Raw genomic sequence first — 18,343 nt, 5'->3', positions numbered from 1 at the left:
AGGTGTTTTGCCTATGCAAAAAATGTACATCATGTGTAAAGATATGTTTATTGCCAATAAAAAAAATTCATGGTGTATTGAAAAATATTAACCATGTATTCCAAAAATATTAATATTTTATTTGAAAAATGTTAAAAATGTATTAGAAAATGGATTTTAAATATATATACAAAGTTTTAAAAAAATTTTAATCAGGTATTTAAAATATGTTAAACATGTATGTAAAATATATTTCTGATATATACAAAAAATGTTGAATATGTACTAAAAAAAGTTGGCATGTGTTGGACAAAAAAGAAACGAGTGAAAAACGACAAAGAAACAAAGAAAAACGAAGAAGCGAATAAAAACCATATATAAAAAACAAAGAAAACCAAAAAAACGATAATTGGAAAACCAAAGAAAATCTATGCAAAATAATGAAAACATATATAACCGAGAAAGGAACAAAGGAAAATGAAGAAAACCAAGAATCATGAAGAAAAAGACAAAAAACCAGTAAACACCAAAAATACACTAAGAAAAACAAGAAAGAAAGAAAGAAAGAAAGAAATCCAGTGAAAAGAGTGAAAGAAATGAAGAAAACCGAAGAAAAAAAGCAAAGAAAGAAAACAAGAAAAAACCAAAATATGAAAACAAGGAAAAACCAGAGAAAACTCCGTGCAAAAAAGAAAAAGAAACAAAAGAGAAAACAAGAAAACCCGAGAAAGAAACAAAAAATTGAAATATAAGAAGAATAAAGGAAAATCAAAATACTCATGAAGAAACAAGGAAAACCTGAAGAAGAAACAAAAGGGACCAAGAAAGGAAAAAACAGAAGAAACCCGAAGGGAATGAGCTAACCGGTCGCGAGCGAGCGAACGAAGCAGCATCTCATTCTCAATATTTCCCTTGTCAGGAGACGACTTGTGATAAGCAAGTAAGCCATGTCCTAAAGAAGTAGTGAGAGTATAGAAGCGATCACGGGCGAGCGAAGAATATGGGCTGGCCCAGTATTCTAGCGTGAAGGAGAATACCTCATGCGAGAGCTCGTGTCATCTCGTATGAAGTGAGGCTGGTTCCTATTTGGCGCCCATGGCGCCAGTTAGAGGCATAAATGTTACAGGGCGCACACCCCCCCTCCGTGCTGGGCTGGCCCATTTAATTCTTTGCTTGTTCTGTTAAATGTCAAAAAAAGGTACCGCGTGGTCTCAAACTCGAGACTTCTCGATTCAAAGCACACCCGTGTAACCACTAGGCCACCTGGATACAATGTGTAAACATAATTCCTGTCCCCCTTTTATTCCCTTGAGTTGACAGAACTATGTAACATCCCCAGCATCACACTACAGTAATTTTTCCCTAATGAAGGTCATGTCATCATGATCATCATGCTAAAAGGCCACTTGTCCAAAATCTGCTTCAAAGTCAAATTCAAATTGCATGTCAAATATTTGTTTCTTCTTTCATGAAAACTAAATGTTCATCAGGTGGCAAATAATCATTTGTTAATATTGGTGGTGAACCAACATTTTTATAAAAGGTTTGAGTGGCCTAAACTACTTAAAAGAGTGACCTAAGCAATAAATTAAATGCCTTTTTAATTTATAAAATTGGCAACTATTCCAAAAGCCTCCCAACCTTTTTGTGGCAGTGCACAATAATTCCTTGAAATTATCTTGCCCAATGACATAATTTTGCAAAGTCCTAATGGCTAAAAGGAAAAGGCAAATTGCTGCTGGAAATTAAAAAAAAGCAAAGAAAAAGGAAAAGCCCCCCCCCCTCAGATGGGCCGACTGGCCCAGCTGGCCACCGTGCCCCCACCATGGGCCTCGGCCCACCTCAACCAGCCGGCCCAGCTCCCCGCACCGCGCCCCCTTCCTGTTCCCCCGGTGCGCGCCGCTACAGGGGCGTCGTCCCCGCCGGACCCGCCTCGCCGGCGACGCCCGGGCGAGGGGATAAGGCTTGCGCCTCCCCGACGCCTCGGCCTCCTCGCCTCCCACTCGCCCACTTGCCACTCTCCCTCCCTCTTCCTTGCTCGCTCCGCCCTCCTCTCCTCCAGATCCGTGGCCCGAGCGCCCTTGCCGCCGTCCTCCATCGTTGTCGCGGCCACCGGCGGCCCCGCGCCCGCTGACCTTGTCGGTGACCTCCGACATCGCCCTCTCCACCGACTGGTGGCCTCAGCGGGGGATGGGGAGCACCGAAGCGTCGGATCCCCTTCTTCCTCCTCCGCGGGTCGCCGGACCCCGTCGTCGTTGATTCGACCTCCCTCTGCGCTCCCGTTCACTCACGGGGCCTCCTTGCGCCCGCACGGTGAGCACCGCACGTCCTCCCCCTGCCTTCCCCTTGTTCTGCTGCGCATAACATCGCCGCCATGGACGACCGAGCTCAGCTCCGCCGTGCCGCTCATCGTCGTCGCTTCCATCGATGCCAAGGCCGTCCGAGCACACCATCGTGCTCGGGGCACTCCAGCGGTGCGGCCTAACGCTTTAGATCGCTTGTGAGCGCGCTAGTTCTTCGTTTCCGCCGAGCTACCGTAGACCACCGCCGCCGGCGACCTTGCAGCTCCCTGTTCCGGCCATCTTCGGTCGGTCCAGTGGCACCACTCGACGCGCGACAGCGTCAGCGTTCGAACGCAAGTGAAAACGCGTGATTTGGTGTTCTGTAGCGAAGATCCGAGCTTCTCCGGCGGACTCGCCACCGCGGAGAGCTCGCCGGCGCAACTCCGGCACCGGCCGCCAACGTGGCCGACCTGGGGCCACCCCCCAGGGTCGCTGCCAGCGGGCCCCACGGGCCCCAGTTGACCGGGTTGACCCAGTCAACTGCTGACTGGGCAGCCCCAGCCACTAACGTGCGGGCCCCACCACTTAATTAAGCTAATTAAAATGTTTTTATAGTTAAAAGTAATTAGTAATCTAATCTGCCACTGCCATAAGGGGCCCAGCTGTTAATTTAACCTCTTTTTAGTTAGTTTAAAGTTTTGTTAGTCCACTGTCTATGACAGGTGGGACCCACTGGTCAGTTTGACCAGTCAGCCTGTCTGTTGACCTGCTGATGTCATGCTGACACTCTGCTAACGTCATAATTCTTTTTTCTGTTAATATAAATAAATCCAAAAAAATGGTTTAATCTTTGTAATTTAATAGAAATTAAACCGTAACTCGGATGAAAATGTTTTCTACATGAAAGTTGCTCAGAACAACGAGACGAATCCGAATACGTGATCCGTTTACCTGTCAGATGCCTCTAACTATCTGAACATGGAACATTCCCCCTCCGGTCATCTGTCTGACACAGGTCCGGAACCGGGAAAACATCCCGGTTGAATTCCCCCTTCGCCAGTATCGCCTAGCACTGCGTTAGAAGACCTCTAGCCCCGCTTATTGTCTTGTTATGCTATGTTTGCTTTATATTTACTGTTTCTCCCCCCTCTTCTCTCCGGTAGACCCCGAGACCGATGCCGCCCCTGTGATCGACTACGTCGACGACGACCCCTCCTTGCCAGAGCAACCAGGCAAGCCCCCCCTTTTGATCATCCCGATATCGCCCATTCCATCTCTCATGCTTGCATTAGATTTTGCTACTGTTATTGTTTGCTCCTATTCTGATGCATAGCCTGCTTTTGTATCTGCTGTTGTACATTACCTGCTTATCCTAAACATCTTAGTATAGGTTGGTTAGAGATCCATCAGTGACCCCCATCTTGTCCTTGTTGCCCTTGCTTCATCATTAAAGACACGATCAACGGGATCGAAGACCAGGCCCCGACACCGCACATCACTTTCCCCTTAGTTGCTCGACTCTGCTGGGTTACTATCAAGTGCCGAGGGTGAGACCTCTACAGCACTTCTGATGTTAACCCTGTAGTGTAGCTATTCGGTCGTGGTCATCGAGGATGATTCCGCCTTAACCACTTCCGATATGACTCAGTCGTGCAACCCCTCAAGTGTGAACCTCGAGGGTGATTCCTCTTACGTTCACCTTGTTGATTACATCGAGTGGAATTCATCGGGGGTGATTTCTCGGGTTTTCCCCTTGATGTTTGGACACACAGTTACTATGGTTACTATGTTACACCGAACCATGTTACTAAAGACGGGTCGACCCTGAGGGGTGCCCGCGCGAGCATAATTGCGAGTGATGTGGAGACGGGTTGACCTGGAAGGTGCCCGAGAGATAATTACGAGGCGTGGCCGGGCATTCCTAGCCCTTGCCGCAAGTCCTCGAGACGGGGCAACGGGGTCACATCTTTCGTGAGTCTCTGCTTGTTACCGCGCGTTCCTAATCCACTACGATTTGGATATTTGATCCGAGGGGCCTCTGGCCTGATAGCACTAACCATCACGTGGGCATAGTATGGGCGTTCTGCGTCGTATACATCAGCCGAAGCTTATTAGACGTCAGCGACTGAGCGGCGCGCGCCGGGTTGGACTGGTAAGCACCTACCTTTTTAAGGAGGTAGCTAGGTCTGCTCACCGGCCGCGTTCGCAACGTGCAGGAGTTCCCGGGGAGATGGCCCATGACCCCTGGGGGCATAGGTTTAGTCCGGCGTGCTGGCCTCTCTATTAAGCCTAGGTCGGGTTGCGGCGTATTGTTTGGCCGAGGCCGGCATGACCCTGGAAAGTGTGTCCGGCCGGAGTTAAGCGAGCGTGGTGGGTAAGTTGGTGCACCTCTGCAGGGAAGAAAACATCTATCGATAGCCTGTCCTACGGTAACGGACACTTGGAGTTGTATCCCGATCGATACAACTAGAACTGGATACTTGTGATGAGAATTGGATTGTGATGAGGTGATAACCGGATAGTATGGCTCTGGGATTGCTTTCTCACAAGGAGTCGAGGAAGGATCTCTGGCCGAGGTTGATAACACTACTACTACTTTACTTTATGCTACTCTACTCCCTCCTGTTTGCTGCAAGATGGTGGTTTCCAAAAGATGCTAGTCTTCGATAGGACTAGGCCTTCTCTATATTCTGGCATTTCTGCAGCCCAGTCCACATATACAGCCATCCTTTGATAATGTTGCATATGTAGTGTAGATCCTTGCTTGCGAGTACTTTGAATGAGTACTCACGGTTGCTTTGCTCCCCCTTTCCCCCCTTCTTTCTTCTTTCTGGTTGTTGCAACCAGATGGTGGGGTCCAGGAGCCAGATGCCACCTTTGACGACTGCTACTACCACGAGGGCGCCTACTACCTCATGAAGACCGCGATGACCAGGAGTAGTTAGGAGGCTCCCAGGCAGGAGGCCTTGCCTTTTCGATCAATGTTGCTTATGTGCTAGCCTTCTTAAGGCAAACTTGTTTAACTCATGTCTGTACTCAGATATTGTTGCTTCTGCTGACTCTTGTGTATTCGAGCTTATGTATTCCAGCCCTCGAGGCCCCTGGCTTGTAATATAAAGCTTGTATTATTTTAACTTGTGTCTAGAGTTGTGTTGTGATATCCTCCCGTGAGTCCTTGATCTTGATCGTACACATTTGCGTGTATGATTAGTGTACGATTGAATCGAGGGCGTTACAAACTATTTCCTTTTTCTTGTTCTTTTACTTTACTTTTCCCTTTTTTCATTTTCTTAAATGCGCGAACTTTTTCCAAATTGATGAATTTTTCAGTTTGAGTATTTTCTTCGAATTTGGTAAACTTTTTTTTTAAAATTCGATGAACTTTTTTCAAATTTTATGAAATTTTTTCAAACTCGGTGAACTTTTTTTCTAATTTGGTGAACTTTTTTCAAAACCAATGAGCTTTTTTCAAATTCGATGAACTTTTTCAAATCGGTGCTTTTTTAAAAAAATTGATGAACTTATCTGAAATTTATTGAACTTTTTGCAAACTCGGTGAACTTTTTTTCTAATTCGGTGAACTTTTTTCAAAACCGATGAACTTTTTTCGAATTCAATGAACTTTTTTTAAAATTTGATCAACTTTTTTTCAAAATCGATGAACTTTTTCCCAAATTCATGAACTTGTTTCAAAAATTGATGAACTTTTCTTACAGAAAAAGCAAATTCTCCAAAATAATTCAAAAATCTGGGTGCTAGTGTGTAGTACGTAATAGATTAATAGGACTCTTACGATGTTTCTTAAAGATTGTACGTTGCCACAAACCACTTGCATCCCGAAGGCGTGGTGGTTAGCTACACCCAACTTCCAATATTGCGGCGCGAGTTTGAATCCCTGAGCTATCAATTTTTTGCTGGGTTTTTTATCTAGACTATTCGCTGCCTATTCCTTTCGTGGGCTGGCCCACTAGAGACTGTAGCGGGCGCCGGTTTGTCTGAGCGGCGCTTAAAGCGCCCAATAGGAGGTCTCTGAAGTGAGATATTGGCCTTTCGCCTTACGAGCCCTCGACTCTTCAGACGCCAAAAGGGTCATGGGCACTCGCTAGGCTGATTCGTGGGCTATGACCAAATTCCCTCTCTGCCCTCTTGCTCGCTCGCCAAATTGCTGGATTTTTTTCCGTTTGTATTTTCTTACCGCACTGACTCGGCCATCGGTTTTTATATAGATTATTGCACAATTAATTTTTTTAAATCAGGGATTCTGAAAACAATTCATTTTTTTTCTGTAAAACTGGATGACCATTCACCATCGAAAAGGTAAAATTCCTAAATTTGAAAAATAATTCAATATTTGGGAAAAATTAAGAAATCTGAAAGAAGTTTGATCTTTTTTAAAGTTATCATGTTTGAAAATAGTTCGTAATTTTGGGAAAAGTTTGAGAAACATTTAAAAGTTCACCAAATTTATAAAAAAATCATGAATTTAAAAATCATAAAAATTGAAAATAGTTCATAAAATTCGAACAAAACGTTCATACAAAAATTGAAAACAAAAAATGCGAAATTGGAAAAAGTTAAGAAAATTTGGAAAAGTTCAGGAATTTGAAATTGTTTTTAAATATTTAAAAGTCCACTAGTTCATAGGACCTATCTTTTCTTGTTATTTAGAGGAGATCCAGGCGACTTCATCTACATGGAGGTAGAGATAAGGAGGCTATCTTTCCTTAAAGATACCTACGCCAATGGTGGTATGGAAAGCATGGTCGTAATAACCTGAACACTTCTCTCTTTCAAGGTACTCCCTCCCTCTGTAAACAAATATAAGAGCATTTAGAGAGTAGGGCGTTTTTGTGCCCAGACTCATCTGCACCCGGTTGTGCGTTAGAAAATTTGATGTGTGAGACCCGCTTCAAATTTCAAGTCATTTGGACATCTAAGAAGCTCACAGCAAAACAGGCAAATCGGGCCAAAACAGTACGTGAACAGTAAACTTTTTACATGCCCTCAATTTGTCTTTTTTGCTGAGAGCTCCTCAGATGTCTAAATGATTTGAAAATTGGAGCGAGCCTCACGCATCAAATTGTCTGGCGCACATTTTTTTTGGATATTTTTGAATTTTTCTAGTATTTGTTTTGATTTTTTCCTCAGCGCGGGTGCAGATGAGCTCGGGTGTAGAGATGAATTTTTGGCATTTACTCCCTCCGTTCCAAAATAGATGACTCAACTTTATACTAAAGTTAGTATAAGGTTGAGTCATCTATTTTGGAACGGAGGGAGTAGATCACTACTTTAGAGCATCTCCAATAGATGGTCCAAAATTTGGCGGTTCAAAAGCGGAAATGTAAAATTTGGATCGCCGAAAAGTGCGGTTTGAAGCTCCGAAAAAAGCTCAACTCCAACAGATGGTCCAAATTGATGGTCCAAATTTGCAACTCCAATAGATGGTCCAAAATGAAGATGTAAATATGAAAACGGCCGCGCGGCTGCTGCCAGCCACTGTTCCGCTGTGGTTTTGCATTAAAATAGAAACTAAAATTTGAAAATAAAGTGCATCATCATCATAGTTTCAATCAAAAGTGCATCACCATCATAGTATCAAATTCGTCTACCAAAAGAGCATCGTCTCAATCAAAGTTATTCGCCCTAGAAATTGAAATACACATGAATATTACTCATTCGGGTCATCAACACCACCGGTGTTGTGAACCGTGGTACGATCATCATCTCCACCACCGTCTTTGTCGACGTTCTCAACAAGCGGTGAACTCTCGTTGCCGTGAGCACCACTGACATTTCGTCGAACATGTTGGAGGCGGTGGCCGTCGGCGTGGCCACATCTTCCTTAACGACCGGCGATGGCGGCGGGGGAGGTTGAGGAATGGATGTGTGGTTGCTGGAGGAGGCCGCCGGCCGCATCGTCTGCGAGTCGTCGCCCCGAGCCGCCGCGGCCGCCTTTGAGACCTTCACCGGCCGCGTAGAACTGTCGGCCGGGTTGCGACTGCGGTTGGTCGGCCGTTTGACGCTATCTCCTCGTCCCTTCGCCGCCTGCGGGGTGGCCGCCGGCCGGGGCGGCGCCAATCCGGGCCGGCGGGTGGGGGGCGACGGCATGGCCGCGGTTGCGGGCGGGATGGCAGTGGCGGCGGCCACGTGGGTCAGCCCACCGGCTGCGGCGGCGGCGGAGAAGGCGGCCGGGTCGTCGGCATCGGCCATGGCGGCGCCGGACGGCGGGGGGTGGCGACGGCCGGGAGGGTCGCGGGCGGGTGGACGGGCGTGGGCGGGTGGGAAAGGAAATGAAGTGGCGGTTGGGCGTTCGCGGGCGGCGGCTAGTTTTGGACCAGATGCATCTCGTGATGTATATTTGCATCGCGAGGTGTTGTATTTTGTATCACAAGGAGGCCGTAGTTCATTTTTTTTTTGCATATGGACCTTTTGTTGGAGCAGCGTTTTTTGCCCCGGACGGTCTAAAAGTTAGGTATTTTTACATTTGAACCGTCTATTGGAGATGCTCTTAGTGATCTAAACACTCTTCTATTTTTTTTACGGAGGGAGTAAGTCACATTTCTCGCTTCTATGCATTACAACACTCGAATTCCTCCTGACGGAAACTACTCCGGTATGTAGTGCCAGGAAGTTGCAAAGTGAGAGGGAGATGCTCTGCAGGCAAATGCAGAAGCGTCTCTCGATCCCAAACAATAGCTGGAGATATGGCCGTTTTTCTCTGGACTGATTACGACATGCAAATGAACACAGGAGGTTTTCGTTGTTCCCTTGTTGGATATATAGAATTATATAGAAGCATTGGCAGGTTGTACGTTGCTTATAGGCCCTTCAATGTGTTTTCTGTATGATATTGTAAAATGCATCGACCCTACTCAATCTTGCGACATCAAGTTCGACTGGGAGGCTCTGTCTACTGAACTGGGGTCAAATATGCAACACTTCTGTATAAGATGATAATACATGGTGTGTTCGTCTGTTTCCAAAATAGATATGTGCAATTTATGGAAGAGCATTCAACATGTATTTGCGATCAATCTCTACACTTCGTTACAGCCCTCAGCAAGAAGTACAATTTCTAGCACTGACAAAATACATACATATTCACACTTCTCTCTGAGTACATCTCTAGAGCCCTCGACAAGATGTCAGGCAATATATCTCTACACTTTTGTCTGAGCAGTACATCTCTAGAGTCCATCAATTACATACAGCCCTCGACAAGATATCGAGCAAACGATAACGAGGGCTCCTGCCTAGAGGTGACATCAGCGTGACCGAGCTGAGAACCAGCCGAGGATGGGGCATCTCGGCGAGGAATCAAACGGCGCTCGGGAAATCGTCTTCACCATGGCGAGGAGGAAGTCTTCGAGCCCGCACTGGATGGCGACCACCTTCCCCTCGACGCCGTCCTCCTTCTTGGCCTTGGCCATCAGCGACGCGAAGTGCCTGCTGCGTAGGTGCGACGCCGGCAGCTCGAACTCGTGGTGGCTGTACCCGGGCGGCTCCACCCGCACCTTCACGCGCCGCTCCGGCTTCTGCTTCGTCTTGCCGTTGAAGAACCTCCCCATGGCGTCGCTCGGCCGCGGAGGGGCGCGCGCACGCACCAAGGGAAAGGCCGATCGGCAACGCGCGGCGGCGGCGTGCGGGCGCCGGCGAAACGGATCTAGGTCTCGAATCAAATCTCGCAAAGTGGTTGTGGACTTGCGTTGACGCGATCGGTGCTGTATATACCATGGAACCTCGGCACGGTATCGGTTCTTGGCGGGATTCGGAGTGGTCGACGAGAGTCTGAAACTCTGAATACGATTACAACTAGTTCTTGAGGCAAGTTCAAAAAAATAAGTTCTTGAGGCGCCTTACGAGGGGCGCCTATGTCTCGCTTGACGCAAGACGTAGGGCAGCCTCGCCTGAGGAGAACGAGACCGGACCGGCCCATCGTGCGGGGAGCCATAGCCTCGTTTTTCTTTCTTTTTTTTACGATTTTTTTGCTGTTTTTACTTTTCTTTATACTTTCAAATATTATATATATATATGACAAAAGTTTCCTACCACCAATGATAATTAAGAAAACACTCTACATAAAACATTGGAAAACTCTTAATCTAGAATTAAAAAAATGTTTAATGTGTATACAAAAATGTTTGTCTTGTATAAGAAAAAACATATACAATGTATATGAAAAAGTTGATCATGTATTTTAAAAAAATGTTAATCAATCATTTGAACAAACTGTGAATCAAGTATTTTAAAAATGTTAATAAAGCATTTGAAAACTGTTAAATGTGTATATAAAAAGGTTTGTCATATATACGAAAAATATACCCTAAACAAATACAATGGGTATGAAAATGTTCATCAAGTATTTTAAAAAGGCAAAACGTGTATAAAAATATTCCTGGTGTGTAAAAAACGTAAAACATACATTAAATAAATGTAGAGACAATTTTTTTTTTAAAAATCAATTTTTATTTAGAAAATTTTAAACATGTATATAAAAAAGTTTTTTGCCTACACGAAAAATGTACATCATGTGTCAATACATGTTTATTGCCAATAAAAATATTCATGGTGTATTGAAAAATGTTTACCCTGTATTCCAAAAATATATATTTTATTTGAATAATGTTAAACATGTATTAAAATAGATTTTAAAGATATGTACCAAAAATATAAGTTTTTTAAAAAATTTAATCACGTATTTAAAATATGTTAAACATGTAAAATATATTTCCGATATATACGGAAGATGTTGAATATGCACTGAAAAAAAGTTGGCATGTGTCGGACTAAAAAGAAACTGGTGAAAAACGACAAAGAAACAAAGAAAAATGAAGAAGCCGAATAAAAACCACATATAAAAAACAAACAAAACCAAAAAATGATAAATGGAAAATTGAAGAAAATCAATGCAAAATAGTGAAAACATAGATTACCGAGAAAGAAACAAAGGAAAATGAAGAAAACCAAGAATAATGAAGAAGAAGAAGAAAACAGTAAAGACCAAGAAATATACTAAGAAAAACAAAAAGGGAAAAGAAAGAAAGAAATCCAGTGAAAACAGTGAAAGAAATAAATAAAACCGGTGAAATCCAAAGAAAAAAAACAAAGAAAGAAAACAAGAGAAAACCAAAATATGAAAACGAGGAAAAACCAGAGAAAAACCCGTGGAAAAAAGAAAAAGAAACAAAAGAGAAAACGAGAAAACTCGAGAAAGAAACCAAAAATAAAATACCCGTGAAGAAACAAAGAAAACCTGAAGAAGGAACAAAAGGAACCAAGAAAGCAAAAAAAAAAAAAAACCCCGATGGGAATGAGCTAACCAGTCTTGAGCGAGCGAACGAATCAGCATCTCAGTCTCAATATTTCCTTTTCGGGAAACGACTTGTGATAAGCAAGTCAGCTATGTCCTAAAGAAGTAGTGGGAGTATACAAGCCATGTTCTTCAAGTTCGATTGCGAAGCTCTGTCTACTGAACTGGGGTCGAATATGCAACACTTCTGTATAAGTTGAAAATACATGGTGTGTTCTTCTGTTTCCAAAGAGATATGTGCCATTTATGGAAGAACATTCAACATGGATTTGCGATCAATCTCTACACTTCGTTACAGCCCTCAGCAAGAAGTACAATTTATAGCACTGACAAAATACATGCATATTCACACTTTTTCTCTGAGAAATACATTACATCTCTAGAGTCCATCAGTTACAGCCCTCGACAAGATGTCAGGCAATACATCTCTACACTTCTCTGAGCAATACATCTCTGAGTCCATCAACTACAACCCTCTACAAGATGTGGAGCAACGATAACGAGGGCTACTGCCTAGATTGGAGGTGACATCAACGTGACCGAGCTGAGAACCAGCTGAGGATGGGGCATCTCGGCGAGGAATCAAACGGCGCTCGGGAAATCGTCTTCACCATGGCGACGAGGAAGTCTTCGAGCGCGCACGGGATGGCGACCACCTCCCCCTCGACGCCGCGCTCCTTCTTGGCCTTGGCCATCAGCGACGCGAAGTGCCTGCTGCGTAGGTGCGACGCCGGCAGCTCGAACTCGTGGTGGCTGTACCCGGGGGGCTCCACCCGCACCTTCACGCGCCGCTCCGGCTTCTGCGAGTGCGTCGTCGTCTGCTTCGTCTTGCCGTTGAAGAACCCCATGGCGTCGGTCGGCCGCTGGCGGGCGCGCGCACGCACCAAGGGAACGCCGATCGGCAACGCCCGGCGGCGGCGTGCGGGCTCCGGCGAAACGGATCTAGGTCTCCAATCAGAAAATCTCGCAAAGTGGTTGTGTACTTGCGGTGATTGCGATCGGTGCTGTATATACCATGGAACCTCGGCACGGTATCAGTTCTTGGCAGGATTCGCAGTGGTCGACGAGAGTCTGAAACTCTGAATTTTAAAACTAGTTCTTGAGGCAAGTTCAAAACGTGAGGCGCCTTACGAGGGGCGCGCCTATGTCTCGCTTGACGCAAGACGTAGGGCAGCCTCGCCTGAGGAGCACGAGACCGGGACGGCCCATCATGCGGGGAGCCCATAGCCTCGGTTTTCTTTTTTTTTTCACTTTTTCACTTTTTTTACTTTTTTTATACTTTCAAATATTATGTATAGAGAGCAAAACTTTCCTACCACCAATGATAGTAAAAACAACACTCCAAATAAAACATCTGAAAATTGTTAATCTAGAAAACATATTCATTTTCCACCTCTCGTGAAAATTGTAAAAACTTTTTGATCCACCTGTCGTGAAAAAGACAAATTTCCGCATATTCATTTTCCATTTTTCGAGTTCCCAAAATGAGTTTTTTTGTGAAGAATCTAACAAATATTTTTTGTAAAAAAAACTTCTCCATTTTTCAAGAATATTAGACCACATTTTATGAACAAATTTGTGTACACGAGAAACATTTTTTATATATATTAAACGGTTTTTAGTTACATCATTAACATTTTTAATAAATATTTTGATGTCTAATATTTTGAACACATCTCTACATTTTTAAGACACATTGTACATATTGTTTATATATGTATAACTTTTTTCAAATACATTATTTACATATTTTCATATATTCCCAACAAAAAACATCTTTTCATACATACGTTTTAATGTCTATATTTGTTTTTACACATTGTACATTTTTGTATACATATAAAACATTGTTGATATTGGTTAGAAAAATTTAAATACATGAAAAACTTGTTATTTTCCCATTTTCGTTGGGCCGAATATATGTTTTTTGTGAGTAATATGAGGGCATCCCACATTTCTTCCTGGATGGGCCGAGGCCTACATGGCACAGAGATATTTTTAGAAAAAGCTGGCCTCGTTCCATCGAGGCCCAAGCCCACCTTGAGCGACACCTTAAGTACCAATGCATCCACGTTCAAAACCTCATGACCATTTATATTGGTCGTAATCAGGTAGAAATAAGGTCGTTGACCACTCTTGTCTGCTTTATGACCATTTCGTGTAAGACAATTTTAGGGTTTGAGCCCTTCCAAGCAAAATGACCGTGGATTTACGACCAATTTCGCCGTGGTCACTGAAAGAAGGTCACAAGTTGACATATTTCTTGTAGTGCGTCGTCGTCTGCTTCGTCTTGCCGTTGAAGAACCCCATGGCGTCGATCGGCCGCTGGCGGGTGCGCGCACGCACCAAGGGAACACCGATCGGCAACGCTCGGCGGCGGTGTGCGGGCTCCGGCGAAACGGATCTAGGTCTCCAATCAGAAAATCTTGCAAACTGGTTGTGGACTTGCGGTGACGCGATCGGTGTTGTATATTATGGAACCTCGGCATGGTATCGGTTCTTGGCGGGATTCGGAGTGGTCGATGAGGCGTTCTTAAACTTTGAATACGATTGTGGGATGGAGTTCGACGGCCTTTCCAATGCCTTGGTGTGGCCCATACATAGCCTATTTGGACCGGGGGCAACTAACTGGCGGTTATCTACAGCCGGGTGCGACAATAAATCTGCAGATTAAAAAAACACTCTTCAGGAGTTACGCTCAGCACATGGCAGGATGGGACCGTCTCGCGAGGAAGTCAAAGTTTCAGATCGCTTGGTTGAACTTTTCCACCGCGAAATACTATGGAGGCAGAGAGCGAGAGTAGAATGGCTAATACATGGCGACAAAAATACGTACTTTTTTTCATCTTCGAGCCAGCAGGCGCAGACGGAAGAATCAAATCAAAGCACTTCAGCGTCCAGATGGGCAGATCATTGAAAAAATTACTGAAATGGAGTCTTTGACAACCTTGTTTTATAAGGAGTTGTACACATCGGAGGGGGTAAACAACATGGAACAAGTCATTGATACAGTCCCAACAAAGGTCACCCAAGCAATGAATGACTCTCTCAATGCACCATACAGTAAACAAGAGGTCAAGACGGCACCATTTCAGATGTTTCCTATAAAGGCCCCCGGTCCAGACGGGTTCCCAACCCACTTTTTCCAAAGGCACTGGGATGTGTGCGGTGACAGGTTACCAATGTTGTCCTGAAAATAGTAGAAGGCACGGAGTCAGCGGAGTGCATTAGCGAAACGGTTTTGGTGTTGATCCCCAAGGTAACAAATCCAACTCTCCTATCACAATTCCGACCGATTAGTCTTTGTAATGTGCTATACAAGATTGCCTCAAAAGTAATATCTAATACCGTGTTACCTGAGATAGTATTAGAGGAACAGTCTGCATTTGTGCCAGGTAGGTTGATCACTGACAACATCATAATAGCATATGAATGTTTGCACTTCATGAAAAGAAATAAAGCAAAGAAGCATCAATCTTATGCCCTGAAGCTGGATATGATGAAGGCTTACGACATGATCGAGTGGCCTTACCTAAGAGTTGTCATGCTAAAACTAGGCTTCACAGAGAGGTGGGTGAATATTGTGATGAGCCTTGTTACCATAGTCAAGTTTCAGTCATGTTTAATGGGAAGAAATTGGAAGAATTGCAGCCGTCTCGTGGAGTCAGACAAGGGGATTGATATGACTCGACTAGACGACGAGTCGTTGACTGATCCGATCTTCCACGGTACTTGCAAAATAACAATGAACAATGGCAGCAAAAGTCGTAGAAGAAATAGGCGTAGAAGAAAAGAAACCTTCGGATCAAACGGATAAGGTAAGAAACCAAAGGAGAAGACTTGCAGCAAAACTGATATGAGATCAGACACGAGCACAGCAGCAACGAATCCCTAGGATTCACAAAAACACATCCTTAGTGCCTCCTAACATGAGGCCTTTTCTTTTGTGTTTATCAACTCCAAACTAAAACAAATCTGCCCGATACAAAACTGACTATGCCCAATATATAGGCGATGCAAACCAGCCACAATCAGCGTACCAAACTCTAACCGACTCGATCACGTATGCTAGTTCAATAAAAATAACCAGGACATGTCTTCTCTCGCCTAATGTATTTCCTAATTAAATACTCTAATTAATCTTTCCGGCCACGTTGATTACATAGGACTTGTTTAGAAAAGAAAGGACTTTGTCTGCTACTGAACGAAGAAGGCACCAACATCCATTTATCTTGGAGGAGTCTTGAAGTTTGGTCTGACAGTATCCTTCTCTGGTTCGACTGGTGGAATCTCGAAATTAAACGAACCGATCTGTAAAACATTTGGTAGATCATATCTTGAATGCTCCAGTATACTTGCATCTGAATATCTTGTCAAGCGCGTCTTCTGTTCAGTACATGGAGTAGCACCAAGTAAACCAACCGTGTTTTGGACTGAAAAAACAATAAAACCATTGTTGCGCACATCATCCTCTCCCTCTTGAATCGAAGCCGTCCTCGGTTTTGAAACAAGTGTTGCAATCTTTTTCCGAGGAGAAACATTAACATCTCCCTTGATGGCATTAGCAAACATTGGTCGCAGCACATGTCGTTTACCATTATTCCAAAATGAATAAATGTTGGACCTCCCGTCATGTGTGGCACCACGATCATATTGCCATGGCCTTCCCAACAATAGATGGCATGCATCCATTGGAAAAACATCACATATTGCCATATCAGTATAATCGCCAACAGAAAAATTCACACGGACCTTATGTGTAACCTTCATCTTCCCTGTATAATACATCCACTCGACACGGTGTGGCTGAGGGTGCTTCCATGTAGGTAACCCCAAAGCTTCCACCAATCCCTTGCTGACCGCGTTGGTGTAGCTTCCTGCATCTATAATTAACTTACAATTGGTGTTGTTGATTTTGCATTGAGTTTGAAAAATATTCCAACACTGCCCCTTATTCTCAATGTGATCCTCTTGAACCCGTTGCACCATCAAAGACGGATATGATTCAGCAGCTTCAAAACTTGCAACCACCTTTTCTGTTTCTTCAGTTTTTTCACTAGAAGTGTCAGAAACTGCCTCTTCGTCACTAGCGGATGCATATCCATCTCTTGTGAGCAACACTCTTTTCTCATTAGAACATTCACGCCTCATATGCCCTCTTCCTCCACACTTTAAACACTCTATGTTACTGGTACGTGTGGTGGACTGTGCATTAGAATCAAACTTCGACAATCCTGATTTTGAAGCATCCTTTTGCACGAAACCATGGGAGTGATTTGACACGGCTGTCCTCGAGCTAGGACCTACATCCTCACTCTTATGCTGCGAGCGCCGCCATGTGTTCAAAGTAGTATTGGGAACTGTGCTAACTTGGCGTCGCTTAATCTGCTGTTCTACACGCACAGCTTGGTGCACAAGATCTTGTATGTTGTAGTAGACCACCATCTCAACACGATCCTGCACCTCAATATTTAGTCCATTAAAGAAACGTGCCATGGTTGCCTCCGGATCCTCCGTTATCCCTGTACGTATCATAAGCAACTCCATCTCCTTGTAATATTCATCAACACTCATATTGCCTTGAGAGATCCGCTGCAACTTGTTACACATATCTCTTTTATAGTGCTCGGGAACAAAACGTCGCCTCGTGAATTCTTTCATACCTCTCCAAGTCATCGGGCGATGTCTTGAACGACAAATTTGACTCCACCAAATTAGTGCGTAACCGGTGAACTCAATTCCAGCAAGTTGAACTTTCTTCTCCTTCAACACGCATCTCCCACTCCAAATAGCCTTCTGGTTCGCACTTGCCGGAGAATGAAGGGATTGAAATTTTTATGAGCCCAATTCCATCATCCAAAGGAACATGCACAGCTTGACCCACATGGTCGTGCGCTCCACCACGAGCGGAAGTTTCAGGACAGGGCTCATAGTGTCGCGGTCGTGGTGCGTACCCCGCCTCATGGTCAACTCCGTCATCGACGCCATCATCTCCAACATGTGGTTGTGGCACCAAACGGCGATCATGCACGCCGACATGTCCATCGCGACCCGGTGGTGCATAATGTAGTGGAGCAGCCGGAGCAGCCTGTGGTGGTGCAGAATTAGTCGTCGGCGTATTGATGGTGTCCGCCAAAGCGTTGAACCGGGCGATCAGAACATCGATCCTTTGGCCAAGCTTCACCTCGAGCGCGTCATGGCATTGCTTGACGTAGTTGCACGTGTGGTCAAAACCATCCTGAATATTTTGAGGAATATCATCCGCATACACTGGCACTACAAAAAAAAAGACACATCCGTGACATTTTGGGCCGAACGAATTTTCTTCTGTCATACATATGACACTTCTATGACGATAATTGTGACAAAACCCGGTATCATCATAGATGTGGTGGGCTCCTACTTCTATGAAAAAAAATCATGACAGAAAATGGGCTTTTCATCTTGGGCGGGTCAGAGACGCAGCTGCATGACATTCTTTGGGCCGTCCATGACGGAAAAAACCGTGGTAGAAGCGAGGGGAGGAAAATTTCGGGGATTTGCCGGTTACGGTGGGAGGTCGGGGGCCGAGCGATGCGCGTTTCTCTCGTACACATGCGAGGCGTTGGCTCTAACTGAACCCGAGCGAGGCGTTGGGCTCTAACTGAACCCGAGCGATTGCACTGCAGGCTACGCGTTACTGAATCCGAGCGATCGATCGATGGCTGTTAACTGAACCCAATGGAGCGATTCCTTCGCTACTGTTGCTAACTGAAGCCGATCGATTGGATGA

The sequence above is a fragment of the Triticum dicoccoides genome, chromosome 2B (assembly GCF_002162155.2).
Source record: "Triticum dicoccoides isolate Atlit2015 ecotype Zavitan chromosome 2B, WEW_v2.0, whole genome shotgun sequence".
Classification (NCBI taxonomy): Eukaryota; Viridiplantae; Streptophyta; class Magnoliopsida; order Poales; family Poaceae; genus Triticum; species Triticum dicoccoides.
The sequence above is the reverse complement of the archived record's forward strand: the minus strand, read 5'-3'. Positions refer to the sequence as shown.